Source organism: Sphaeramia orbicularis, chromosome 12, assembly GCF_902148855.1.
Source record: "Sphaeramia orbicularis chromosome 12, fSphaOr1.1, whole genome shotgun sequence".
Classification (NCBI taxonomy): Eukaryota; Metazoa; Chordata; class Actinopteri; order Kurtiformes; family Apogonidae; genus Sphaeramia; species Sphaeramia orbicularis.
The window spans coordinates 71,034,204-71,048,197 of NC_043968.1; positions in this window are offsets into that span (position 1 = coordinate 71,034,204).

Genomic DNA, 13,994 nt, shown 5'->3' on the forward strand with positions numbered 1-13,994 from the left:
ATACAGCTACTGTGGCTACATTAGTAGAAATGAGTGTAGCCACAAAAAGCCACAGCCAGTCTGGGTCCCTGCCACGGGGCGCGAGCATAGCTCCCCTGGGAAATTTTGGGAAAAATGAAGTCTTTTTCCTGCATTCTGGTGCATTTTGAGCTTAAAAATGTGTTCAATCTGGCTTCAGTTTCATAGAAAAAAAATCATAAATAATATACTAAAGTCAACATTTTCATCTAAACTATTTTTATTTCTAATGTATAACAAAACAATAAATGATAGACTTATAAATACAATTATTTTGACCACTGATGTTCATGAGATTCAATATGAGATTCAATATAAAATAAATTTACCAGTGAGACACCTCTGACTATGATACCATACATTAGGGATGCACCGATACCACTTCTTTCCAGACCGAGTATGAGTACTTACATTTGAGTACTTGCCGATACCAAGTACCGATACAAGTACTTAATAATCCCATTCTAGTTCTTAGTTCCTTTTGAAAACGTGCTTTATTGTCATTGTCATTAGTCTGACTGGAACGAAGTGCTGCTACTGACATTTAATGTGTTGGAATGAGCATTTGTCAATTAATCCACCAGGGGGCGCCGCTCTTAATTAACCATACCGAATAAATACCACGAAGAAGAGTAAAGTTTTTTGAGAAGAAGAAAGTCAGTAATAACAAACATGGAGACAACAGAGGCAACACTAATGTGATACTAATGTTGCAGCGTTTTCGCTGGTAAGGTTTAAAAGCGAAGCTTCAGCAGGTAGAGAAAAGAGAAATAAGTGATAAGTTTTGTTTTCACTTCCGCTAGTGGTGGTCCGCACCGCTCCGTACCCCTCTCTGTCTGTGCAGTGTGAATTAGTAAAAAATCGGAAACGTTCGGGTGAGTTTGATCGCTCTCGGCAGTGCTCTTCAGTAGTGGAGACCGCATTTGTTATAATCTTTGGTTATCGCTCGGACATTTTTGATCAGAGATGTAAGTTGGTTGATTTTACTAAAAAATTCCTTCACCACTGTGGCTACACGGGTTGAAAACAACTTCACCAACCAGGAAAATGCATTGCCAATGGCAATGTGGCGATACGCTAGCGCAAGCCTAGAATTAGCCATTGTGACCTTTGGCCAACCAAATCTAAACAGTTCATCTTTAAGACCAAGTGGATGTGTGAGCCAAATATTAGGACACTGTGTGAAGTTCTTCCTCAGATGTATACAGGTGCTTCTATGAAACTTGTCCTAAAAACAGGACATGGGGTCAAAAAATTCAAACCAGGTGTAGACTAATGTTATAATGCAAGTTTGGAAGCACTTTGGGTCTTTTTTAAAGGTAAATACTTACTGAGATAAAAGAGAAACTATTTTTCAGATAAAACACATTTTTATATTATTTTACATTATATTTAATACAAAAATCTGTATGTAACACAGTCAAAAGGACATGAAAATTACGCTACTGTTTTTTTAAAAATATCTCTTTATTCTCTCACAGGCACATTTTGGGAGTTGAAGTAATTATGCAAGGCAGAGGGTTTCACAAAACTGATAGCTGTTGCAAAATCATTTGCAATTTATATACGTTTTTACTGGGCAGGTTCTGCATGTAACACAAGTGGACACAATGGGTTACATACAAAACCTGGTATGAGACTGAGATTCATGAAAAACCTGCATGTCTGGATTAGAAAAACCACTGCGATCATAAAATTTAACACAGTGTCTTTATTTATAGCGGTATATAAGACCATTTCAAGCAATGTTTTCAGCTCAAATGCACTGACACCTAGGGTAGTTTTTCAGGTCCCAATTTTGATCCTATTTTTGGCCCCAATATTTTATTAAAAATTCATTAATTTTGGGATGGCTCAGAGCAAGAGTATATATTATTTTGCATTTATTTGAGGTCATCATTAGGTACATCCTGGGGGGAAATATGTCTAAAATTCTCTTTTATTATTGGGTCTAAAAAGCTGGAAAAGTGCCAGATACCAAAATGCACCCAGTTTCATAGAAGCAACCATATTGTAAATGTAAAGATGACCTATGGACAAACTATTGATAGGACTGCAAAAATGGGAGCTGATAAATAACATTCGGCTCATAGATGATGGTGGTACGAGCGTTACTTTCTATTTATTTTATTTTTCTTACGTTAATTATCGCCTTTAACATGGATTCTTCATTATAGATATAAAAAAAGTAAAATTTTAAAGTCTTTCAGCCTGACATCTCAGTGTCTTTAAAAGCACACACACATTTCAGAAAAAAAATAACTTTAATAATAGGCAGGTAAATGTCTGCCACTGCCATCAGTGAAAAGACATGGTGCTGATATTGACCAACACCAATGTTCAGCCACATCTACACAACAAATGATATATGATTTCATGACTGATTTATCCAGTGGTACACAAATGAATAAAAGTTGGCTCAACATTGACTATAACATTTAAATGCTCTTACATGTGTCGCCTTGTCTTACAAATAGAATAGTCAAATATTAAAAAAAAAAAAAAAAGACCTTGTCTGAGTGATCAGCAGGCCCGTTCCTTTTCCTTACTTAAATTTACATTTTCCTGAAAACACTTTAAGTGGAGTAATATTCTGAATTCAAGACTTTTACTTGCACTCAAGTATCTTCACACCAAATGTGAACTGTTTTTTCCCGGTGTTCTTTTTTGCTTCACTGGTCTGTTCATTTGTAGATGATGTGTGCAGTGTTTTGATGGCAGTAAAAAGAATGCAGATTCATAATGAATTTTTGCAAGTTTTTCTCTTTGAGCTGGGAAACTTTGGATAAAGGCCTGCTGTTAATAACAGGGACCAGCTTACATGCAGTCATAGAAAATTTCTAATTAAACATTCCACATATGCTCATGAATTCCTATTTGTGTGTGGAGTGAATTAGAGTAAAAAAACTTTTTAACATTTGTCAAGATCCTTAAACTGTCCTGATCCTTAAAATGTGTCATATAACCAAGTAAATCCCCATCATGTATGTAAAAAGTTAATTTCTTGTGACTTTTAAACATTACATTAAGAGAAATATGTAGCTAAAAACATATATCTTAATATAAATCTTGTAATATACTTGCTGAAACTCTATGTGCCTCCATCTGAATTTGACTTTGAGGGAGAGTTTGAAGGTAATAATGGTTTATCTGTTTACCTGCTGGAGGGTAATTTCTGTATGGAACTTCACCAATAACCATCACAGGCGGCTCAAAATGCTGAACAGGAGTTTCACCGTTGCATCTGGCATAAAAACAGCGGGCCATGTGCTCCACGCTCACGCCATCTCCACAGCAGAGGACAGGCTGCCGAACATTATGGACGACCAGCATGAATCCCTGGCAACAGTCGACAACTCCCAGAACGCCGTCAGAGGTAGTGGGCTTTAACAAGACCACACTGAGGTTGGACTGTTCACACACAATTGACTTTGTTCAAGAGAAAAGCTCTCTTCTTCTTCTTCTTCTTCTTCTTCTTCTTCTTCTTCTTCTTCTTCTTCTTCTTCTTCTTCTTCTTCTTCTTCTTCTTCTTCTTCTTCTTCTTCTTCTTCTTCTTCTTCTTCTTCTTCTTCTTCTTCTTCTTCCCCTGTTGTAGTACTAAACTTTGACAAATGGCCCAATAACAGTTGAAACACAATGAACTACACCATATGAATATTCAGTAAATCTGTAACACTTAATTTGAATATTATGTTATTTCCAAATGATTATTTTTTGTTTATTATTTTGACATTTGTTTATGTTGTACTTTACATATTATTTCATTAATTATTTTGTCAATTTATAGTATATATTCTTTTATTATGTTTCTTCCTGCCTTTCTTAATATTTTGGTTCTCGGTGCTCGTTGCCTGTTGTATTGCACATGTATTGTACCGTCTTGTACATTTTTGTGGCATATTTTACATACTCAATGTTGGAAACAAAAAAAAAAATTATATATATATATACAGGGTGGGGAACTCCAACTATTTTTGAAATCTCCTTTGGTGTGATGAGTGCATTCAGCAAATCACACACTCTTTGACGTTCGCTTTCCTGATTACTCATATGGGCAAACGTTTCTGAAAAGGTATGGATAATAGTGTTAGGTATGATTATGACATCAATATATGTTTGGTTTCAAAACAATTGACGTAGTGCCTGCTGAGAAAAAACAACTAAATGTTCATTGTAAATTTTGCTTCCCCACCCTGTATATATATACATACATACTGTATATATATATTTTTTTTTTTTTTGCATTTGGCTATGTGACAGACAAATATTCACTTCAGATGTCTGTAACTGTTTTTGCGTTATGCAGGTTTCCACAGATTTTTTTATCCACACCTTGGAGTTCTTTATTGAAATGTGGAAATTTCATCTGTGGCAGAGGATGACTGTAACATTTAATTTGAATATTATTTTATTCCAAATTATTAATTTTTGTTCATTATTTTGACATTTGTTTATGTTGTAATTTACATATTATTTCATTAATTATTTAGTCAATTTATATTATATATTCTTTTATTATGTTTTTTCTTGCCTTTCTTAATATTTTGGTTCCTGCCTATTGTTTGTGGTATGACCTGTTTTGGCGTGACACGAGAGTTGAGTCCATGGTGGAGCGTGACCAGTGCATGTTGTCCTGAGCTGCAGACAACAAAGCTTGCTGAAACTGTCCTGTCGTTTGGTGATTATTAGCACGGAAGATAGCAAAACATATCAACACCAAGAATACCATTGTAACCTGCCTCACCCACAGCCCTGGTGAGACAAGCAATATTTCAGGGTTACAAATCTATCTCCTTACTTAGAGATGCATATTAGTGGAATACCTAAAACAAATGTAGTTATACAGAGGTTTAATATTTGAAAAACAAATAAATGGGGAAATGTGCTTTTTTTTCTCTCTTGTATGAATTTGTATTGAAGCAGTTGTACCAAACATTTTCCAACATAATGGGCTTTTTTGATGCATTTTAACATAGTCTATAAAGGTCAAACAATAATGGCTATTTAATAGCCAAAATAATACCAATAATTTGGAGCAGGACAATTTGATAGCCTTTTAATCCGTTGATATCATCCAAATTCCCCCCGTAAAACCTTTGACAGTAAAATATGCTTGTCTGAAATAGACTTCATAAGATATCAGATAAGTGTTTAACTGAACATGTGAGGCGAAAATTTAAATACCTAAATAAATAATTATAAATAGCTGAACATTAATCTTAAAGTAAATAATCAATAAATGTGAAAAACTGTAAAAACTGCTCTCCCTTATTCAGTATTCCAGTTAAAAAGCCAAACATCATCCATTGGTCACTATCAGCTCTGACTTGTGCTGATTCCATTCGTTTGTAAAACCTACTATCAGCCTGTATTAATCAGCTGAACCAATGAATCTCTAGTGGTCAGATACTTTCTTTTCCTTTGTTCTTGTCTTACTCAATGATTCACATTTAGCGTCCAGCACCCTGCTTCTTCTTGACTGTTTTTCCAAAAAAAATCCATCTTCGCAGACAGTTTATTTATTTGTTTGGTAATCAGCACGGCTTTCAGAAATAACTTGCATTTGTTTCTGTGCTGTGAGTTCTGGTGCATTTCAGGTCATTTGAATCTGCTTGTGTAAACTAAGGCTCGCTTTAACCCTTTACTGGGCAACTGACTATTTTTGGTAATTTCCGAATACATTACAAGACAATGACATCAACAGGTCATTGATGGTCTGAAGGGTCTGCAAGGTCCACCTCTGTTAGGTACCATGAAGTAATTGTACTAATGTAAGTAATGATGTTCAAAGTGATAGAAGGTGGGTTAATTTTAAACAGCAAAGGGTAAGGACTAATGTAAAGCAAATGTGTATTTCTGTTGTGGGTGTCAGAATGTGGAGTTCTTTGGCAATGGAAGAGAAGAGCTGTACAAATGTTTTTCAGTTTAAGACGTTATATAAGGAGAGAATAGAGAAGCTTTATAAAGGCATGTAATGAAATAATTTTACTTATGGATTTTGGATTTATTCTCATGGACTATCATGTAAGCTGTTTACTGTAATAGCTGTAAAAGCAAGTTATCTGATGTAAGCAGATGTTTTAAGAAAGGGGCAGGTATTTTAAGTTTTCTTCATCCTGCTCCTTTCCAAACATTTAGATTGGAATGAATAAATAAATGAAAATGAAATGAAATAATGTGTATGTTGACAGGTGTCTGTATCAGCACTTATGTTGGTCTAATGCTCTAAAAGTGATGTTCTAATGCTCTGGATACATGTTCCTTTCTCATTACATTTGTTTTTCTTGTGTTTTTCTACAACAGCACATTAGGGCCACATAAGAAAATAAAAATGCTTGTCACTACAAGAATAAAGTTGTAAAATATTGAGATAAAACCCATAATTTTATTAGAATAGTCAAATACAAAAAGAGTAATAATTTTACGAGAATAAAGTTGCAATATTATGAGAATAATGTCATCATATTTCGACAATAAAGCTATTATGAGAATAATGTTGTAATTTAAAAAGAGGCGGGAAAAATATAATAATTTATGAGAATAAAGCCGTACGTAGCTCTTTCATCCCTCTGCAGTGACTGCCTGTGGCTTTGGATAATTAATAATGACTATTTAATAAAAATTTATTTCATTTTAGTGTGTTCATTCTTTAAATCTAATTCTAAATTCAAAGATAACGGTGATCTTAGGTATTACAGGTATTATCTCCTGCTGCACAACAAAGTCCAGTCGCTGTCCAGAGGGGAGGTGCTGAAACGCTTTGCCGGGTGTCTGGAAGAGGTGAAAAGAGGTCCCATGGTTAGAAAAAAGAAATTAGCACAAATTGCAAGCACAGCACAACAGAGATGCGTCTGCAGCGAGGTAACCACGTGAAGTGAATGAGTAAGATACAGGGTACTGGGTGGATGTTGTGCCAACTAGCAGCGGCCTATCTGAAGCTCGCTCCTAACTCGGATTTTGGCTTGCAACTCAAAACAAAAAATCAACACAGCACTGGCTCGTAACTCAGAAAACTCGTAAGTTGAGGCACTCGTAAGTCGAGGTACCACTGTGTGTGCTTATGGAAGTGCAGTATTGCATATGCAGTTCTATTTTCACACATGGTCGCAGATAGGCCTGGCACTGTCCACTATCATTCTGCAAAGAAGTGCATGTTCTCTGGCTGAATGTTCTTCACACAAATCACACTTGTCAAAGTGTCTTTGTCAAAAGTTCCATGTAAAGGTGGTTTCACATAGTAAAGGGGGCTTTGAGGTGATAATGCACACATAATGCAAGGAAGGAGACAATCCTGCTGCTGGAAAATATTCACGCTTCCAGGCAACCAGATGCCCTCAGATGAGGAACTACATGATGAAAGATTTGACCAGGGCACAGGTGTTTTTATGTGCTGTTTGAGTCATTTTAATACTACAACAAGCTTCAATCGAGGACCAAAGCTGTCAAAATAACAAAAAAAAAAACAAAAAAACTAAATAATCAATCAACCAATAAATAAGTAAATAAATGGGATAGTGAGAAAATAAATAAATATGCAGTGAAATATGACATTACAATCAAGTCACATCCTCTTATATGGGCAATGAACTGTATAATGCAGTGTTTTTGAACCTTGGGTTCTGGACCTCACATGGGGTCACCTGAAATTTCTAGTAACTGATAAAAACAAAAACAAAACTTACTAATAAAAAATACATGGTGAGTTGACAGAGACAGTCACAATTCATAAAAGACATGACAAACTGTGAAGCTGAAACTGAAGCACTGTGGTTCTGTTTATCTGTCAAATGTTTATCATGGTCAGTTTCAGATGCTGCAGCTCTTTTATAATTCATAGTTTGAGTTATTGTTTGTTCAGTATTAATTGTCAGCCTTGTAAATCCAAGCTGGACTGACTGTACATATCCTGACCGTGGAAAAAAAAAATTCTCCCTTTGTGCAGTAATCTACACCTGGCTTTTCTGTCTCTGTCCATAATAATATACATTATATAGACTAAATGTTGTCTAAAATTAACATTTATTTGCAACATAGTATTGCAAACTATTAAATGATCACGAAAACAAATTAAATAAATAAATAAATAAAAAGTCTGTGTTTTGAATGTCTGGGGTCGCCAGAAATTTGTGATGTTAAAATGGTCACGAGCCAAAAAAGGTTGGGAACCACTGGTATAATGCAATAAAACCAGAAATAAATAAAATGGAATATGAATAAATGGTGAGATTAATAAATGGATGAATGACTAGAGGAATACATGTAAACTGGAAAATAATGTGAAAAGAAATGTATCCATAAAAAAATATGCCCGTGACATCCTTCTTCTCTGTTTATTTAATTTTATATTTCTGTGACTATTTATTTAATTTCAGAATAAATCTGCCTGCTACACTGATGAATTACTTCAGCATTTCTTTCTTCATTATTTCTATTATTCTTTTAGTGTCTGATTTTTATATATTTTTTGAGGTTCCTTTAGTTCTTCTCCCAGCCCTATTTTGCTAAGACATTGTAGTCAGTGCTGCCCATTACAAGCATGACTTGTGTGAGGAATGATTCAGAGAACTCGTAGCCCTTTACCAGAGTGATAATGAATGGTGCCAGACCTATCGCCAGTGAAATGTGAAAACAGAACTGGCTATGGACGTCTCAGTCCACAGTCGAGGAGTTTCCTCTGAGAAGATAATCGAGGCCGACAGTGAAGGCAGGTTGAACGGCGGTAAATCTGTAAAATCTGATAAATCTGGCCCATATTCTCAATCCATCAAAAATCTCTTCCAACACAATCTGTCCACGCTTCTCATCTCTGAATTTTTGAGAAAAAAAAAAGTGTAATTTTTAAAAAATAAAGTCCAGAAATACAACAAAACAATTCAAGTGGATTGGAGCCAAAGGTTTTTGTTCTGCTGCTGGAAGGAGAGAGAAAACAGGAAGTGTTTTCATTCTCTTTGTTTCCAAAGAGACCGAAAACAGAAGAAAAACAAAAAAAGCCCAATGAAGCTTTTCACCTCAGTGTATTAGAAAGCTTCAATCACTTACTGACACTCTAATAACCTGATATTGAGAGACCATTTTGACAGTGTTGCATAAGCCCATTAGGTGGCATAATGATTTGTTTGTTTCACATTTGTTTGTTTCTAGAAAATCCTTTAACAACAGCATAAAAGTAAGTAGCATCTGAGTTTCACTGCCACAACAGACCCAGCACTGGATTCATTTATTTTACTGCTCAATTAACATAAATTCTTTCTTTCTTTCTTTCTTTCTTTCTTTCTTTCTTTCTTTCTTTCTTTCTTTCTTTCTTTCTTTCTTTCTCTCTTTCTTTCTTTCTTTCTTTCACAAACACAAACTATGGCCTGGATAAAAGAGCAAATAAAAGTGGAGAGAATGCAAATAGACAGTAGAGTGCAAATCTGTCCTGCAGACCTCGCTTCAGGCTAATCTGGCACAATTTACAACTGTGGAGGGTTTTTTATGACTGTAGAGACACAAAAATAACAATAATACAAAGTAAGATAAAAATGTTCTTTTTGCTTTTGTATTGTATGTGTGAGTGGATGTAAAATATCATTGTTGGGGTTTGACAGGCTTGTATGTAAAAGCGTGAACAGTCGAGTGCAGGCAGCGGGAAGGAATATGTGTTGACAATTATGAAAGCTCTCAGCATTCTTGTTATGTCTGTATTTCTTTTGGTGCTCAGGAGAACCTGGATGGCTTCAGTATCCATCCAGTAATGCATTTCAAGAGAAGCATCTGTCACATAAGCTTTATATCTCACTGCTACTGCCCATTGAGCAGCATCTCTGCACCACCACTTGATTCATCGCCATTCCTCCCCCCTGTTTCCTGCTCCCAGTCCATTTGCCCCTCCCTTCTCACTCCGTCCATCTCTCTCTCTTTCTCTCTCCACACACACACACCTGCCTCTCTCAGACCATATGTATGATCCTGGTTGATTTTGACTTCATTGAAGCTGGCGTCACAAGCAATTCTCTCCTAGGAGCTGTACGTCAGTCAGATATCAGTTTAAAGCAATATAGTGTGTATTCAAGCACAAACACTTCTTAAACAGAGAAAGACCTGGCAGATTTTACATAAGTTGTTTAAAACTGGAAGGAAAGTCTTGGATCCACTGTGACATTTCATTATCCCTTTGGGAAATATCGCAGTAATGAAAACACTCCGCTGTGATAGAATAACACGGTTGGTGTATTTTTATATTTCTCATTTTAAATATAAATACACCTTATGTTTGGCTTTAAAACTATGCTCCTTCTCTGCATAATTGTCAGGTCCACCTTTTACATTACACCAAATGACCTTTATCACACTGGCAGGCCTTACTCCTGGTAATCTAAGCCATCAACATTAAAATAATTTACCAAGTAGGGGGCTGATAAAGCTTACCTAGCTTTGATGATACCACAAGGGCAGCAGCAATTTGCAGATACAAATCAGAAAATTATTTTGCATTAGTAATCATCCCTGCGTATTTGCAATTGCCCCGAGGGAGGCACAGGAAAAATATGATTATATGCCATATTCCGTACTTCAGTCACTTTTTAATTGAGGGAAAACTGACATTTAATTAACAATTGACCAAAAGGAAATGAGTTTTATTGATTTGTTTGCTAAGGGACAACATACATCTATGAACGTGCAGCTCACTGCTTCAGTCCTCGGAGGGAACAGACAGAGGCCGAGCTGTTTATCAGCAAACACGACGGTGAACAGTCAGTGTGTGGACACATGCCTTTGGGGAAGGAAACGAAGAAAAGTACAAAACATCTGCATGGAAAACTTGATTCTATCCTGTTCTAATGGAGAACAAATGTGGAGACCAGTGTATAAGTCCAGTATATAAGTGTATAAGCTGTTATATAAATGAAGATAATAATAATAACTAGAAAAGCACTCGGAGAGCGCAGACCTCCGCCAAGCGCAAAAATTCCCCACATAATCAGTGATACGAATCCTACATTTATTTTTTAAAATAAAATCCGCCTTCTGGATCAGATCCGGATCAGCCTTTGAAATGTGATAGAGGACCCCATTGTCAATTCCTGAGTTAAATTTCATGAGTTTTGGTCAAATTGGTCAAAGCGAAAATTTCAAAGTGATCCAGAATCCAGGATTTCTTCCGGATCACCCCCAAAAGTTAATCATTTCTTCCTTATCCCATTTCCAACAAACCCTGAAAATTTCATCAAAATCTGTCCATAACTTTTTGAGTTATGTTGCACACTAACGGACAGACAAACAAACCCTGGCAAAAACATAACCTCCTTGGCGGAGGTAATAATAATAATAATAACTATAATAATAATAATAATAATAATAATAATAATAATAATAATAATTATTATTATTATTATTATTATTATTATTATTATTATAATAACTAGAAGCACTCGGAGAGCGCAGACCTCCGCCAAGGCTGATCAGTGCCCCCCCCCCCCCCCCCCCGTGGGCCCCCCCACCCCCGATCACCACCAAAATTTAATCATTTCTTCCTTATCCCATTTCCAACAAACCCTGAAAATTTCATCCAAATCTATCTATAACTTTTTGAGTTATGTTGCACACTAACAGACAGACAAACAAACAGACAAACAAACAAACCCTGGCAAAAACATAACCTCCTTGGCAGAGGTAATAATAATAATAATAATAATACCACTACTACTACTACTACTACTACTACTACTACTACTACTAATAATAATAATAATAATAATAATGATAATAATAATAATAATAATAATAATAATAATAATAATAATAATAATAATAACAATAATAGAGACGCATGCCTATTCACACAAGGTTCAAGGTTACTTTATTTGTACCTGTGGGTAGATTTGTTTTGCAGTCGAGGTGATTGTTTTGGCATTACAGTAAGACATACATTGAACATGTTAGACAGGTACTTGATCGAGCTTACAGACAGGACAAAAAGTGCTCAGTGTTCCACCATTCATCAGTATTGTAGCATGGATAAGTAAAAGAATGAAATAAATAAATAAGATCAAATAAATAAAAACAAGATGCAATCAAACACAATAAAAACCCAAAAGTTAAAAACAGTCTGGGATAAGAAAAACAGGATAAGAACATAAAAAGTAAAAAAAAAACAAAAAAACAAAACTAAAGTCACAATAATAATGAATAGACCAAAGAAATAGAATAAATAACTAAAATAAGTTAATAAAATGCAATGTCACTATTTCTTATTGAGCTCAGTGACGGCGACAGGAACAAAGCTGTTTTTATAACGCTCTGTCCTGCACCTTGGGACTAAGAACCTTCATCCAGAGGAAAGAAGGAAAAGAGGAAACAGTCTGTAATGTGTTGAATTGTGTTTTGTCTCTTCATCAGCTCGGTCACTTCCAGAAACAAACATGTCTGTGAAGTCAGGATCACACTGGTTCCATAAACCTCACTGTGTTTTGATACTTTACACCAGTTGTGTGCTAACTGCAGTGACACTTGTGTTGAACTAATTGTTATGTTTTCATTCAGTTTCATGCATTTAATGGGTACAGAGATGAAACAACAACAGTGAAAGAGCAATAGAAATAAGTGAATAAAACAACTATCTTTTTTTATTATTATTATTATTTTGAAAAGTCACTGTCTCTTCCATTATTTTCTTTCTATTATGAAGCATGACGTGTGTTAGAAATAGGCATAAATATTTGTTTAAAAAGTTTGTCAGTTGTGAAAAGTCCAAACAGTATTTTTTTTTACTGAAACATAGCTTTATTATCATTGGGATGAGGCTGTATATAACTGATTTATTTGCACATTATTAGATTAGACTGGCATTCCCTGTTTTGTTTTTGTTTGTTTTTGCTTCTGCCTTTTCTTTGGTTTCATTACACATGGAAACAAACATATCTGCATCATCTCAGAGATCAACACAGATCAGTATATTTTGATTTTATTTTATTTATTTTGCTTTTATTATTTTGTTTTTGTTGTATTGTTTTTTTTTCTAACTCTCAAACCACTTCCCCCTCCAGTGCTTTTTTTTTTCTTTATGTGTGTTAGGACTGAGCATAATTGTATTTCCAGAAACTTACTTCATTTGGAAAAGTGAGATTTTTTTTTTTTTTTTCTTAATGGCAAACAATACAGACTTGAAAAACATATTGTTTCTACATTATTATTTAAGACTGGAAACCTAGATACACAGCAGTCTTCTCAGTATGTGAATTATGGTCTTACATACATACATACTGTTCATTATACACATCAAAATGTATTAGAAATAGCTGTCAATCCACTTTAAAATAAATTCATGTCAGTATCTGGGCTAAATGAACCAGCTAGTGTTAGCAACTAGTTTGGTGTATTTCTCTACTCTTTGCCACTGTTCACAGGGTGTTAACTGGTGACATGTTTAAGTCAAGTCATAAGTCACTGATTCCAAGTCATAAGTTAACGTTCATTGGCAAACAACCAAACCGCAATTCATCAGATTAGACAGAAAAAGAAGAAATTATAAAATTACAGTGACTTTAAAACCCGCAAAGATTTGGGAATTTATTTTTATCATCATCATTAGTACTAATAGTAGTCGTAGTAGTAGTAGTAGTAGTAGTAGTAGTAGTAGTAGTAATATCTAACCATTACTTGTATATTATTGTATAATATATATGTAATTATTGAAATTGGTTCTAGCTCTATTTTTTATAGCAACATCATAAAATTAATTTCACATGCACATTTCATTGTACATGCCTCTAAACTTATATAATTGAATTAACAAAAATATAGTGAACCGTCTGTCATTAGCACCATATTAGACACTTTCCAAAAAAAAAAAAAAAAAGAAAATTGTTTAATATTCAACACAAAATCATTTTGCTATTACACAATTGATAATATGAAAGAATCTTGAATATTTACTGATAATTTAATCCCACATGCTAACTGCATACACAGTCAAACAAAACATCTGGCTATATGTA